Genomic DNA, 16,139 nt, shown 5'->3' with positions numbered 1-16,139 from the left:
CAAAGTGATTCAGTTATACATATATATATATACACATTATTTTTTCATATTCTTTTCCATTATGGTTTATCACAGGATATTGGATACAGTTCCTTGGGCTATACAGTAGGACTTTGTTGTTTAGCCATCCTATATATAATAGTTTGCATCTGCTAACCCCGAACTCCCCACTCCATCCTCCTCATGCCCCCTTCCCCTTGGCAACCACAAGTCTGTTCTCTATAGACATTCTTTTTGACAGGTAATGACTAGGCTAAAAGTTGTGGAGAACCACAGAAGTAAACAGTAAGAGTAAACATTTTGGAATAATGAAGAAAACATTTACACTGCATAGGTATACATTATTAAAATTTCAGGAATGTCTGCTTACTGTAATAACTAACATGAAAAAAATCAGGAAGACAAAATCTAGAAAGAAAAAAATACTGATTTGTTTCTTATAATCTCAGAAATGGACCTAACCACACCTATTTATAGTTAATGGAGATGAAATGATTACTTAAAAGTGGGTTTAGGCTCACAAGCAAATTTATCCTAGAGAATTCTGAAGCAAAAACTCAGCAATCCCAAACCTGAAAACCTGGATGATTCTACCTGACAGACCAATGAGCCTCCAATATTGAAAGAAGTCCTTTTAGTCTGTGGTATAATTTCAAATTCTTATTTACTCTACATTCAGCAAACTGAGAATCCTACTAGTAAAAAGTAAATAACAAAGCACACCACCTTGGAATTCTGCATGTCTTTGACTGCAAAGAATCTTTAGCAATACTGCAACTAAAGACCCAGGTACAATTCTTTCAATAACAAATTCTGACTTAATTTGAAAGTAAATAAACTAATTTCAGACTATACGTTTCAGAAGGAATAAGGCATGAAGAATTTAAATCTTGTTCAGTGCTTTTCTTCCACAGAGACAAACGAAAATGAGATGGGGGAGAAAAGTCCTGTAAAGAAAAAGTATTCAGTCAGCTTTTGAGTTCTTTGGTGTAAAGAACTGGTCACCAGAGTGAAATTTTACTAATCATTGGATTCTGGTCTGCTCATTTAGTTTCCATCTTGTATAAGCAGAACATCATGTATTTGCATGTTCCTTTATTTGAAGTGATTCCACGTTTAGGGTCAGTTATACCTTGAGAGGCTTTGTGCTTGCTTATTATTCCTGGTATAACAGAAATATTAGCCAATGTGCCTTTAAAGCTTAAAAGACCAGCAAATGTAATTCAGTGTCTAAGTTTTTAAATTCTTTTGGTTATCTTATTTGGCATTTAACCGACCTTTTTACTAACTTCACTTTTTACTTAAATGAGTAAATTTTATTTTTTCTGCAGGTATTTGAATCCATAATGACAATTTTGTAGATGCTTATACATGCTTTGAGAAAGTGTGTTGTGTGTGTTCATAACTTAAAGAAAATCAATATCTGTCTCATGTGCGCCAATTTAGAAGTATTCACCTAACACATCGAGGTATTATTCTATGCCACAGAAAAGATGAGTCATCAGCCTCTGCCCTCAAAGACATGACCATCTATTTTAGCTAATTTAATTTACAATTTATGTTCTTTTCATAGGATGAAAGATTAATAAGCTCTGCGTGTCCTGAGTAGGCACCTTGCCCGAGCAGTTAGGAGATAAAAGGATTTTGAAGTCAGATGGACCTGGGCTTGAACCCTGGCTGTGCACACTTAAGACTTTTGTTCCTTGGAGGCTGAGATTTCCACTTACAAAATGTGGGTGCTGATTTTTAGCTTACAGAGGTGTCAAGAGGGTTAAGTGTGATAATGCATATAAAACACCTGTCACGTAGCTAAGCCCTACATTTTTAGCCTCCCCCGCCCCCGTATATGTTATTTCAATGAAATGCTCAGCTTTAACATTGTCCATAATTTCCTCCATTAATTTTGGTCTAGGATTTTAAAATAATTTCGTAAATGCAACCAGGTTGTAATTGGAGTACTTTGGGAGGTGAATGAGGCGCAATCTAGTTGTTTAAAATTCGAAGACCACATAGGAATGCCAGAGCATGAAGCTCAAAAGCCCAGCCACAACCCTTCACACATTTATCACCAGTCACAGCCTCCGCTGTTAGAAATGATCTGCCAGGGCTGGGAGTGTCCCTAGGGAGAACAACAGGAGAAGAGGATTCATCGTGTTTCTAAAAAACCTGGAGAAAAGTGGTGAAGGAGATACAGATTTGTTTTGCCAGTGTTCTATTTAGAAAAGAAAAAAAAAGGGCACATAAATTACATCGATAGAATTTGACTAGAAATAAATATTGGGACTTCTCACCCTTCTGCTCCCAATTTACCAGATCCATTGTGTAGTTTTTCACGGAGAGAACACAAAGGGAAGTCCTTTCATTCCTAGCCAGCTCTTTGCCCATAGCCCTCCCTCCTTTTCCCATTCTGTTTAATCGAGTTGAACCATAAAGAAAGTAAACTTGAGGCCAAACTTTAATTCTCTACCTGAAACCCAGATAGTCGGTTTCCTCTTTGTCCTACTGGTCACTCTTTGAAACAATCTCCCTCAAAAGAGAATCAGGGTACTTCCTACAATGATTGGGGAGACAGAAGGGTGTCCCTAATCAAGAAATTCTGAAACTTAACTGAAGTCCTCAAACCCTACTAGTCTGGGGGGGAGACTTTGTCATTCTTTAATTCTCCTCTTTCCACATTTCATGCCTAATGATTTAGGGAACGTTAAAAAAGAAAACCTGGATGAAGGGTTATTTTACTGTATTTTTTAAAGTGGGACCATCTCTTTCATTTTTGTTGAATCTATTGGTATTTTGGTGGAGGCTTTCTAGCTTGTTTTTCTTCCTCCACTGTGATTTTCTTTTAATTTCATTTAAGACAATTTAAATTGCAAAATAACGTACACAAAGTGCACAAATCTTAACGTATAGATAGCTCAGTGAATTTTTTTTTTTTTTCCGATACGCGGGCCTCACCGCTGGGGCCCCTCCCGCTGCGGAGCACAGGCTCTGGACGCGCAGGCCCAGCGGCCATGGCTCACCGGCCCAGCCGCTCTGCGGCATGTGGGATCCTCCCGGACCGGGGCACGAACCCATGTCCCCTACATCGACAGGCGGACTCTCAACCACTGCGCCACCAGGGAAGCCCGCAGATAGCTCAGTGAATTTTTATATATTGCTATACCTGTATACTTCAACCAGAACAAGATCTTAGGATATTTTTAGCACTCATGGAAGGCTCCCTGGTGTCACTTTCCATTCAATTAAGCCCTCCATGGTAAACAGTCTTCTGACTTCTAAATTTTGCCTGATTTTGAACTTCCCATAAATGAAACCATAACTGTGTACTTTTTTGGCATATGGTTTATTTTGAGCAAAATTAAGTCAGTGATATTCATTCATACTGTTCCATATATCAATAATTTTTTCTTTTGTTTTATAGTATTCCATTGTGTGAATATACCACAATATATCTTTCCCTGTTGATGAATATTTGTGTTGTTTCCATTATTTGGCTGTTTTTAGTAAAGCTGCCTTGAACATCTCCGCTGTGGATTCTCAATTTTCTCCAGGCCCCTTCTCTGTAGGATTGTGATGAGTAGAATTGTGGGGAGGATTTCCATGCACAAGTTAATCTTGCTCCAGGTTCATTCTTCAGATTACTTTGGTACAAGGAAGGAAGGAAGGAAGGGAGGAAGGGAGGAAGGAGAGAGAAAGAAAGAAAGAAAAAGAAAGAAAGAGGGAGGGAGGGATGGAGGCAGGAAGGAAGGGAGGAAGAAAGAAAGAGAGAGAGAGAAAAGGAAAGAAAGGAAGGGGGAAGGAAGGAAAGAAGGAGGGAAATGTGTAGGCATGTTAGTAAAAAACAAACTCATAGTTCTTTGCAATGGCTAAATAAGTAACGCTTCCATGATTACAGACTTCTTTACCTCACTTTTGGAAATAATCCATGCCCTCTTGAAATTACTTAAAGAGCTTTGACATATCCCTTTAAAATGTGATAAAGTCATAGTGTCAAGTGCAAGTTCCAGAGCCAAGTTCACTAGGAAGGTTGGTTGACTTTTGAGTATATTTCCTAAAAGGTTTTTGTTTTTTTAACTTCATGAAGAGTCCAAACAGTTGAACAAATCCCAGAGACTGAGGAAAACAGTGAAATGCAGTTTTAACTATTCACGCTTTATGACGCTCCATTGCTGACTCTTTATCTTTTGATTCCTTATTCCACTTCCCCTAGATTTTTCTGCTTTTGTTGTTACTTAATTTGCTCCCTCAAATGTGAAAAGTCATCAGACATTCAACTTTTCCTTTGAGCCCTAGAATCTACTACGTTAATAAGTTATCTAGACAATTACCTAAACACCATCCCTTTTCAACTTTTATATATAGATCATCTTAGAAACTGGTCAGTTAAAATAATCAGTGCATGGTAAGTAGCAAATTAATTTTCAACAGTTTTTTCTTATTAGAGATTTTCCTTTCTATCATTAAGATTAAGGCTAGTTTTTAATTGTGTGTTCATTTTGGGAATGTTGGCTATTTTTAATTGTGTTCTTGTTTAGTTATGGGGAAATACATTCTTTGTAACATCATCACTCAGTGTTTGAAGTCAGAGTATAGTCATTTTCAATTAAGTTCATGCCAAATGATGATTGAGAGATTGCCTGAGAAATCAAATTATATCAAGCCATAGAACCTCCTAAGAGAAACCACTTGGTACGGTAGAATAAATTGCAAATGATATGAAAATAGTGACAAATGGCTGTGCAAACATGGCAAGCCAAATTCTGGACGTCAATTCTTTAACCAAGAAGTGTTAATCTAAAAACAAACAAACAAAATTTGTCAATCTCAGGGTTTTAACAATCATAGGTAAAAATTTTAAATGTGATTAGAATTTGCCTATGACATTTACCCCCAGCATTTAGGGCTGTATGAGTGGAGCTTCTTTGAGTGTTTTGCCTCACCACTCATGCTGGAAACAGTTTTATTTAAAGACAGAATGGAAAGTATATAGGTCAAAGTTAAGAGAGAAAAGGTTAAGTATTTGTGTTAAAGGCGGTGGCCATAGAACTGCATTAGATAAGTATATGAAAGGCTCGTTCTTTGTTACATTGCTTGGAAGGACATTTTTGAGTCTGCTGTGTCTTCTTTAAAAACCACATTAGCAGCTCCATCTGGGAAAGAGTTCTCTGTCCTAACCAACATTCCAAGGCCAACTAGCCCTTTGTTAGCTCTGTAGTTCTGGACTCAGAAAGGCTGAAGTGATAAAAATATAAATTGTGATTCTATTAAGGAAAAAATATCTAGCGAGACCTGGTTTTAAATTCCTGTGATAGTGTTTAGCTTGTTCAAGGTTCGCATTCAACATTTACAATTGGCTCAGTGTTATGGAGGAGAAACCTGTTGATACAGCTCCTTTAAGTGCGTTGGGTTTCAAAACAACCCTGCAGATAGCACACATTCCTGTGGTGGGAGTCCGAGGGCGAACCGAAAGCCTTCCCCATTCATTCAAAGAAGGAGAAAGAAACTGAACTTACCTCCCAACAGGTGAAGTTAAGCACGTCCTGTAAGTGGATTGATTTGTTCTATAAATCGAAGTTCTGTTCACAGGGGCCTTAAGAAATATGCTTTCTCACCCGATACCCTTCTATTCCCCCACCTCACCCCGACAGCCCCCAGGCTCACTGCTGGGAAAATATTTATTTCTTCTTCAGAGATGCCTTTCTTCCGCCTTGATTATAGTATTTTTTTTCTTTCTTTTTAGCTCAAAAGGAGAATTTTTCCCCCTTTTCATCCTGCGTGCCTTGTCTGATACATTGTTTCTCTTTTCTTTTGTTACTATGCTCCTGCACATCTTACAAATGTGAGTTTTATATCAAAATAATACAAAATAAATGCATGCTCTAAAATAATAAAGAAATAGTACAGCTCTTCTCAGTGATTATATTCTATGAGCATTTAAACTTTTGAAAGTGCTTAGAAATTTCTTTTTAAAAAAACTATCAAAAAACTTCTTACAGAAAATCATTTTGTGAAGTTTTTTACTTTTGCTCTTATGGATTGTTTATAAAAAATACCTAGTGTGTTTCAGAAATATGCATATTTTAGTGTAGGGAAGGTTCAATAGTTTAAGACTTTAGACTGATTTTTCATTTGCAATTAATCTGTACATTTATCCATAGAGTGGTTTTTATATAATTTTCAGCAGAGGTAGATAAAAACATTACTCAGTGCAACAACTTAAAAAAAAAGAATAACATGAGTTGCTGATACTATGCTTTGAAAGCCATGTCCTAGTATTGCCACTTAAAATTTTGGAACTGTTCTCCGACTCTGTAGCAAAGTAGAGGCTTTCTGAGGTGTATCTTTACCTGTTCTGAATTCCTCCCCTTCCCTGTGTTTGGCCCCCCCAGTCTCAGTGGTTCTTGATATTCAAAGACAGGCTCCTGAGCTGCTGACAGTGTCTAGTTGGAGCCATGGGCTGCTCTGACTCATCCACACTTTTATCTTCTGAGACCATTCATTTTAGGAGCAGTGACATCAGTTTTCCAGGAGGCTGGCTAACTAAGACTACCACTGAAGGAATGAAGTTAAAGGACTTGGAATAGCACCTGATTCATAGTAGGAGCTCTATAGGCATTCGTTGGACAAAAGTTTTCAACTCTTTCTTTCGTGCCAGTTATATTTCTAACCAGGTCATGAGGGAGTGAGTTTTCTTTTTTGTTTGTATTGCAGTTATAACCCTGGCTTTGAAAATATTGTGACTTGACATGGTCCAAATTAAGTAAATAAGTTTTACTCTAGCATTCCAAGCCCTCCAAACTTTCCTAGCTTTATTTTCAACATACCCTTTATTTTATTTTTTAATTAATTTATTTAAATTTTATTTATCTATTTATTTTTGGCTGAGTTGGGTCTTTTGTTGCTGTGCGCTGGCTTTCTCTAGTTGTGGCGAGCGGGGGCTACTCTTTGTTGTGGTGCGCAGGCTTCTCATTGTGGTGGCTTCTTTTGGTGCGGAGCATAGGCTCCAGGTGCGCGGGCTTCAGTAGTTGTGGCACGTGGGCTCTACAGCACAGGCTCAGTAGCTGTGGCGCACAGGCTTAGTTGCTCTGCGGCATGTGGGATCTTCCCAGAGCAGGGCTCGAACCTGTATCCCCTGCATTGGCAGGCGGATTCTTAACCACTGCGCCACCAGGGAAGCCCTCAATATACCCTTTAAATTTTGCTTATGGGAGTCGTGAGGGAGGGCTGCTGAGCTGGTGGTGCTCCAAAATCCCTGCCCACCTAAATGAGAGCAGAGTTGCATATTGAACTTTGCTGCACACACGATATTGTTGACTGGGATGGTTTAGCTGAGTGAGAAAATTTAAGTAAATAGCCAAAATCTGCATTGAAAAACTTCTGCCTTAAAACAATGTAAGCCTTAGACAAACTCCACTAATTCACCATTCCCTCCCTAGCAAGTTGGGAGGACCCAGTCACCTTTTGATGGGTTCTACCTAATTTCAATTACTTGCATTCTTGCCAGCAGTATAATTGGAAAAATTAGAACATTTACAACTAGTGGGTATGCGTTTCCTCTGGGAAATGCCGATACTACTTAATGAATGGTCACTCCCTTGGAAAAGGACAAAGTTCTCTAGAGCAGAACTTCTCAAACTTGACAGTGTATACAAGATTCACTGGAGAGATTTTCACAGTGCAGATTCTGATGCTGTAAATCCGGGTTGGAGCCTGGGGTTCTGCATTTTTAATGAGTCACAGGTGATGAAAGTGCAGCTGGTCCACACTGTTCTTACCTGGGCAGTTTTTTAAAACTGTAGCTGCCTGGGTTCCTCCTCCATTTTATCCTCTTATCCCCTTCCTCACCTGTGTTTCTAATTGAATCGGCCTGAGTTACGGCCTGAGCATGGGGATTTTTTTTAATCTCCCAGGTGGTGCTAGTATACAGCCAAGCTGAAGAACTTCTAGATCTTGTTTTTAATCAGTTTCTACTTGACAATCCATCACTTACACGCATCACCTGCCCGGCTCCTGTAGGCATTTGATTTTCTGCATTAAAAATACCCCATCCTTTCTTGAAGAAATCACATCAGTCTTTCAAAACCCCTTTTCAAATATTACTGCATTTTTCAGATACATAATACATTAAAAAAATTCTTCCGGCAGTCACCTTGCCCTAAGTCCCATACAACTTTATTTGTTATCCTAAGGCAAGGACTGGATTCTGCCTTATAATTATACGTCTATTTATCTTAACCTCCCTAGTTGATAAACTACCTAAAGGCAGACATTGTCTCACCACTTTTATCTTCCCCTGTGGTTTCCCAAGCAGGGCCCCCGCACGGTGCCCTGAACACTTGTGTCTTCACTCAACAAACTTTCATGAGCTGATGTGCCAAGCAGCCTGAGCTATGGTGAGACAAGCAAAAGCAGACAACTTCCTCTCCGCCTCTAGGAGCTTCACAGTCAAATGAGGGAGACAGATAGTCACAAATAATTTACAAAAACTAGCATAAGAGTTCAACCAAGACTTGAGGGAATCTGAACTTTTCCAGATTGGAAAGAAAGTCTTTTGGAGGAAATGATTAAGGCCTGAAGCGTGGCTAGGTGGAGGTGGGGAACGAGGGTAAATAACATTTCAGAGAGAGAAAACTGTAGCATTTGCATGAGTTTTCAAATAAATTAAAAAATTTTTCAATTAGAAAAAGTCTTCCTACCCCATCCTCTGTCCACCCAGGTCCCCAGAGAGGTGCAAACTATTATTAGTGTCTGGTGAATCCTTTCAGAGTCTCTTTAAGCATGTTCAAGCAAATGCACAGTAAGCACTATCTTTTCACCTCTGAACCGTGCTTTTTCCTCCTTAACAATTTGTATTTCTTCTCATTTCAGTACAGAGAGAGCTTCCTTATTTTTCATAAGAAAACACTTGTCTTAAAGCTGAACATTATTTTATTGTGTGCATGTATTAACTAGTATATCCCCAATAGTTGGATTGCTTGCAATATTTTGATACTGCAAACAATGCCGCAATGAATAATCTTGTAATTTAGACGTTTTTCACATATGAAAGTAGATCTGTAAGATCATTTACCAAAAGGGAAATTGTTGACTCATGACCACATGCATGTGTGATTTTGAGAGATATTGTTAGATTGCCTTCCTTAAGTATTGTATCATTGTACATTCTCACCAGAAATATGAGACCCCTTTTCCTTACTGCCTCCCATTAGTATGTTATCAAACTTTTCAATGTTTTTCAGATCTAATGGGTAAAAATAATGATGTCTTAATAGTTTGAATTTCTCTTATGAGTGAAGTTGAACATCTTATGATACTTTTAGGAGCCATTTACATTTTTTTTTCTGTAAACTTCCTGTTTTCTTATTCCTTGTCCATTTTAATATTCAGTTGTTTGGTAATTTTCTTGTTGATTTTTAAAAGCTCTTTATGTTTTAAAGATATTACACTTTTTTGATGTGAGTTGCTAATGTCTCCCAGTTCTTGGCATTTACTTACAGTGTTGTGCAGTTTTTTGTTTGTTAGTTGTTTGTTTGCTTGTCTGTTTTTACCTTACAGTTGATTTTGGTTTTGACAGAGTTTTGACAGTGAAACTTATCAATCTTTCCTATTTTGATTTCAGTATTTTAAGTCATAGTTAGAATGGCCTTCCCTGCTCCAAAACTATACATGAATTCTCCCATGTTACATCCTAGAACATTTATAGCTCTGCCTTTTTACATTTAAGTATTTGATCTTTCTTATACATTTGGTATGTGACATAAAGCATGGATTTGAATGTTTTTGTATGCCCATCCACTGTCAGAATACCATGTATGAAGTAATTTTTTTAAAAAGAGAACTGTGAGAGCACTGAGAAAGAGAAGAAAGACTCAAGTCTAAGAGACCAGTTCTGATGAATTGGGAGATTGGGATTGACATATATACACTAATATGTATAAAATGGATAACTAATAAGAACCTGCTGTATAAGAAAATAAATAAAATAAAATTCAAAAAAAGAAAAGAAAAGAGAGACCAGTTCTAGGGAAATAAAAAGTCATAGGGTACCAAAGCACATGAAGGGTTAGGGAAATTTAAACATTCAATTTGTGTAGCAAAATGGCCATCGTTTCCATTCCATTACCACCAACTCTTCTCGGTAGACATGACCTTCTCCTTAGAGCATTGTTTCAGGCAGCCACTTCCAAGTAACCAAAATTGACACATTTGCCATCCTTAATGCAGGGTTTGATTTGGGAGGAATAGGGGAGGAAGAGAAGTGGCAAGAGAAGGGGCTGAAAAGGCAGGAGATGTCAGGGTCTTGAATGCATATTAAACAATGGAGACAATGTGATTTTTTTTAAGGCAAAAAATGACTTGGTAAGTGTTTTGAGAAAGGAGGGAATGATGGATTGAAGGAGAGAAATCAAAAGCTATTGTAGTCCAATCCAGAGATGCTGAATACCTGAACTCGGGTAGTAGAGTGAAATAGAGGGGAAGGGCCATATTTAAGAGGTAACTCAGCAGAAGTTGTAAACCAATTAGCTACATGTATGTAGTGAAAGAGAAGCTAGAATAAAAAATTATTGATCCCTCAAACTTGGGCATGTAGTAGTGCTGAGACCTAGACAGAGAACTTAGGAGGAGGAACAGATTTGGGGATGAAAAGACAATAAAAAGAATGAGTTTGATTTTAAGCTTTTAGATCTCAATACTATATTTGAACTCTTTGCATTTGCCTAGCACTGGGCTAAGACTATGATGTATTTAGGACTAGAGAGAAGATTTAATGTTGATTCATACAAGGTAATTACATGAGGAAAGAAAATACATATAGAGAAGCTGGAAAATGACAAGTTTGGTCTATGAATTCCCAGTATGAAAGATGACTGCCTCTGAAATTGTCAGAAAAGATGGACTTGGCAAGTAGAGCATGTAATAATAAGAACAACAAAAGCTGATACAAGTCTACATAAACTAGAACAGGAGGCATGAGTCAGTCTTACAATAATATTTTAGCATTAGTTCCACTTGCCAGTCCCAGCATATTATGTCTGAGCTTGGGCTCCAGGACTTCAGGCATAAAAATCCTAGAGAACATTCAAAAAGCAAGAAAGATAATTAAAGGGTTAGAAATAATAGCTGAGGCATGAAAGTATACTTGAGTTGGATTGGAGAACAGGAGAACAAATGGGGACTCCATTCACAATAGGTGAAGGCACTAAAGAAATAAGTATTTGCCCAGAGGTCAGAAAGGGAGTAAACTGTAAATTGATATGCATGAGATAATGGGGTAAAACTTCCTGAGATAAAGGTTAAGTATTAGATGATCCTTACGTTTGGTAGTTCAAGTTACCTGGAGGTTGTGAAATCTTCTGTCTATGAATCTTTAAAGCATGGAGAGCATTTAGCAAACACTCTGTACTTAAGGATCCAGTTCCTGATCCTGTCAGCAAAAATCCAGCACAAATCTTGTGCAGGTGGCTGCCATAAGATCCCTCTTCTAGGAGGTCATCTCCACCTTCAGTGCCCCTTCAAGAGCCTTTCGTTATTTAAGGACTATTTTTGAATGATACATGTGAGACAGTAGTTCGGGTGCTAAGGAAGGGGGGGAGGTGAACGAAACAGAAGAAAGAGTGTATCCAAAGTTGACAGAGTGTGGCCCTGCATCAGGTACTGAGCAGCTGGCTGCCCACTTCTAAAACCCACCCTCTTGAAAGTCTGCCTCATGCCACAGTCCCCACTTCCTGAATCCTTCCTCTGTTTCCTCCCAAATTCCTCCTGAGTCTGGTATCTCAGAGGTCAGTGCAGGGCACTGGAGCGTGCCTGCTCCAAACATAAGAAGACAATTCAAGAGTCTGGATTTAATATTTTTCAAATAGAGCACAGACTGTCTGTAGTTTTAGTTTGTCTCAGAATCATTCAAGACGTAATTTATTCATTGGGCTTACTTTTTTCCTTTTGACTATCTGGTGTCTGACTGTCACTAGTGAATGTGACAGCATGATGCTCAATGATGGTGGTTACTGGAGATATATTTTAATAAGAGAGTGACTTATTTTAATTGCTCAGATAGGCAAAATCAGAATATACATCACTTAAGTAGTCTGTTTATGTAATACATGTAGATATACCATGTATTTTTAGATGTTTAGTAATGCAAAATACTTGGAAGGAAAGCTGCTACCAGAATATATGTTTAGAAATTAGCTGAATGTTGTTTAAAGGCATATGTAGAATTGGAAATTGATTGCCATATGGATTGTGAGTTCTTTGATTTCTTTGAAGATAGTGTTTGATGGAGTTAGTGTCCTTGGTACTGAACTCAGCATAAAAGCACAGGGCTGTCTCCATCTTTGTAGAAGTCAACCGTGCAGATTTAGAAGCTACCTATAGGACAGGAAGACATATTCCTCCCATGACTTTTATTTACAGATGCTTTGAAGCATCCCCATATCACTTGATTCAATTCTCCAGATAGAGGACCTGGCAGTAGCAGAAGGATTAAGGAGAAAAGTTGCAGGGCCAGCACAATTGGAAAGATCATTTTACTGGTAAACTTTCCGGCGATTCAGAGATATGCAAACTAACCAGAATAAATTTGTAGCAAAAAGTATGAAGTGACCCAGCACTGGAACAGAGTTTGGCTTGGAAATATAGCTATAACGGGTGGATTTTTTAACTGTACATGAATAGGCAGATTTGATGACTCTTGGAGAACAGAAAATATAAGGAGTGGGGGGAGGGATCCAGAGCATCCCCAAATTAAATGTGTTTTTATAGAACAATTACCTATGACCGTAATAAATCCAATGACCAACTTCCCAAGCATAGGAAAATATGCTAGGTGCTTTATAAACTTATCCTATTAAATCTTCATAGGTACTTTGTAGTGTAAGGAATATTGTACAGAAGAAAAAACTGAGGCCCAGATAGTTAACAATTTTCCCTACTTAGAAAATGGTGGTGCTTGGATTCAAATTCAAATCTATCTGGTTCCAAATCTGTACTCGTTCCTTATATCACATTGGTCCTTACTATTGTCCCTATTAGTGCACTTTTTACAAAATGAGTGATTTAGACTTTTCCTCTGAAGTTCAAGCATTCCAACACTCCCAGAACTGTTTTGGGTTAAGCAGACCTGCTAAAGTGAACTTTTTCAGTTTGAGGCAGTTAGATGACAACACCAAAACTGTTACTAGTCAGCCACGCCTCCCAGAAACGGGTCAAAGGGATATTTGAAGGACAGAGGGTTTAAAGAGAACTCAAGTGTTTGAAAGAGAAGTTGTAAATAAAGCCAAACAACAGTTTGGACATCACTGATGATATCTGAGTGTGAGAAATGAGCAAAAAGGGCAACAGCAGAGTTTAGGAAGGCTAAATCAGCTGAGCCCAGAAAACATAACTGAAAGAGATACAGGAAATTAAGGGTGAAAGTTTGTCTGTTAATGAATGATGTCACTTTCAGGTAGGATTTGAAATCCATTTGATAAAAAAAAGTCTTCTGTATTCAAGGGTGTTCTGCCAGATTACACAAGGACATGTGTTTTCTTGACATGATTGAGTGTGAGTGTTCTGTTCCATCAGTAATCTGACTTTTCCCCTAAGTGTAAGTTGCGATATTTAACTATTAATATTTCTGTTTAAGGTTTGTTTAGAATTGCTTCAGTGAACTTAGAAGTTTTTATAAGAACATAGTCTCCTCGCTCTCCCCTCATTCCCCACCACTCCAACCTCGCCCAGTAGTATATAATTTATCTAAATAGATTGTTTCGTAATGATGCATTTTTGTACTAGAAGTAAATGTGTCCTTTCGGGCTCAGTATACATTTCTTTAAACAAAAGAGGCCATATTAAACCAAGTATTTACTGTGAAGCAAACAACCAGTACTCCACACATACAGAGTCTTAAGGAGTAATTTTTATTTTGGTTCTACACCGCCAAAGTTAAAGGCAACCCATTAATGGCATGCTTTAGCTCTCAAAAAGAAGTTTGGCCCTGAAAAGAAAACACTTGGCTTTATAAAATGACTTATTATCAAATTTTAAATGGCGCAAAATGAACATATTATGTTCTATACCTTTATTTATAGTGTTTTTTCTCAGAAACTTCCTTTGAAAATGAAAGAGTCTGAAAACATTGTGAATATACTTTGTAACATTGCAAAAGTATTTCATCAAAGTAAAGATGTTTTAGTCTTTCATTTAAGAAAAGCAAAACTCAAGCAAACAAACAAAAACCCACACATGCACATGTATACACCCTCATAGGTATATTGACTGGGAAAAATTAGACCAAGGATTCAAAACGTAAATAAAGGCTTTGTCATTTCCTGAAAATGTATACTCAGGAAGAAAATAAAGAAGGGAGATTATTCAGTAGTCCAAATCTGGTGACCCTTTCCATTGTATCCATCTGTGAAAGAAGACCTGTTGTTTCCATGTACTGAAAATGCAAGATGTGGTGATTGCCTACCCAGGAGGAGGGAAGGGCGGATGTTGTACTCATAAATTAGCAATTTATGTGACTATTTGAGAATAGTCATAATCTTTGTCCAGTAAGGCATTAGCAATTTAAAACTTTGCTGACAACTCTGATCAGCCAGTTACATGAGTGCCCCGTCACCACTGTCCATCCCCATCCCCAAGCCATTTATGAAGTACCTATTGTGTGCAAGGCCCTGGGATGAGAGATGAATGAGGAAAATGCATGCCTAAGATAAGATCTTTTGCCCTTCCTGGACTGATTGCTCAAGGACACCAGCAAAGCAGGGATATAAAAAATTGAAGAAAGCTCAGCAAAGATAAAGTATCCAAATTTCTACATACAAAAAATAACTGGAGAGAAGCTCAATTTATGTATGCATGTAAATTTTGTATTTTGCAGTTTACAGCTTGGTATTGACTTTATTTGAACAATACATGAGGAATCACAATCTTTTCAGAGCTCCAGCCCTCAAAAATTCTAAATGAGGCCCTGTCCTTGCCTCCCTTATCTTGAGGAGATGAAAAGCCTCTGATATTTTCTTCTGCTATGTACTCTTCCTTATTTTTTCTCTGGAGATAGCAGTCATATGATCAGAAACGCTAAAATGTGTCAGATTCCCCTTGGGATAAGAAGGCCTCAGTCAGATTTAAGTACTGAGACCCTGGCAGTAAAAAATCTAATTCTGTCTTGATGGTCTGACTGTTTAGTAGGGCTACTCTGCAATTTACCACTTCCTTCTTGATGGCTTTGTTCCTGAAGATTTGAGATGAGAGAATAATGAACATTTTAATTTGACATATGAAAGAGAAAATAATACAAGTACTTATTTTCATGACCACAAAATATAGATTACTAATCTATATAATTTCTTAAAAAATAACCACAACAGCAAGAACAAGCCTTCTATAATTCTGTGGAAATGAAAGTAAAAGAGCTTCCTTTTAAAAACAAAACCAATTCTGGATTTTGGGACGATTTTAGAGATTCTTATTGCAGGGCATAGACAGTAATTAGAGAGTGTCAGTTGGAGAGTAACTGTGCAAAGTGCAGATGAGGGTGAAGTCGATGTCAGGGAAAATATCGTCAATGGGTAATAATTTCCCCAAAGAAAAGAGTTTTCTATACAGTTACTCATCTGTACCTCAGGCTCACAAACTGGCTGGCAAGTTTTAGTGGCAGGAAAATTGATAAAATAGTTGTAGCCTGGAGATATAATTTCTCTCCTTGCACATAAATGTCTTCCCATATCCCTTGGCTGTTTTTATCTCCAAGCATTATTAATCTATGTTTCTTGGGAAAAATAAGTTCATGATGATGCATCAGTAAATTTTCAACACCTCAAAGATTGCCTTAAAATTATATTTTAAAATGTTACTTTTCTGAATTAAATTAAGAGTTAACTATTACCTAAGAAAGTAATCAAAATTGGGAGATTTAAACCAAGGATATATATGAATTCCAATTTGCTATGACTCTGGATAATTTATTTTTGATCCATCTCTCAAAAATTTGAATCGGTAGGTTTAGAAATCTGCATTAAAACAAAACAAAACCTCCCTCTATGACTCATAATTACCATAATGATTTATTTAAACAAAATAGCTAAAACTTCAACAATTGTCCATTCTGTTTTTAAATGGAGTAAACAATGAAGATGCTCATTTAAATAAGTGGC

At 37.5% G+C, this 16,139-nt stretch overlaps 1 protein-coding gene across 2 annotated transcripts in view; it reads left to right on the top strand.

Annotated features, from left to right (window-relative positions):
* The window catches only part of SLC39A10 (solute carrier family 39 member 10), a 133,143-nt gene that overhangs the window by 28,685 nt on the left and 88,319 nt on the right, over window positions 1–16,139 (top strand). The gene's annotated exons all lie outside the window — the stretch shown is intronic.

Source organism: Globicephala melas, chromosome 7 (genome assembly GCF_963455315.2).
Source record: "Globicephala melas chromosome 7, mGloMel1.2, whole genome shotgun sequence".
NCBI classification, from domain to species: Eukaryota; Metazoa; Chordata; class Mammalia; order Artiodactyla; family Delphinidae; genus Globicephala; species Globicephala melas.
Note: the sequence above shows the minus strand (reverse complement) of the source record. Positions and strands in the feature narration are given on the sequence as shown.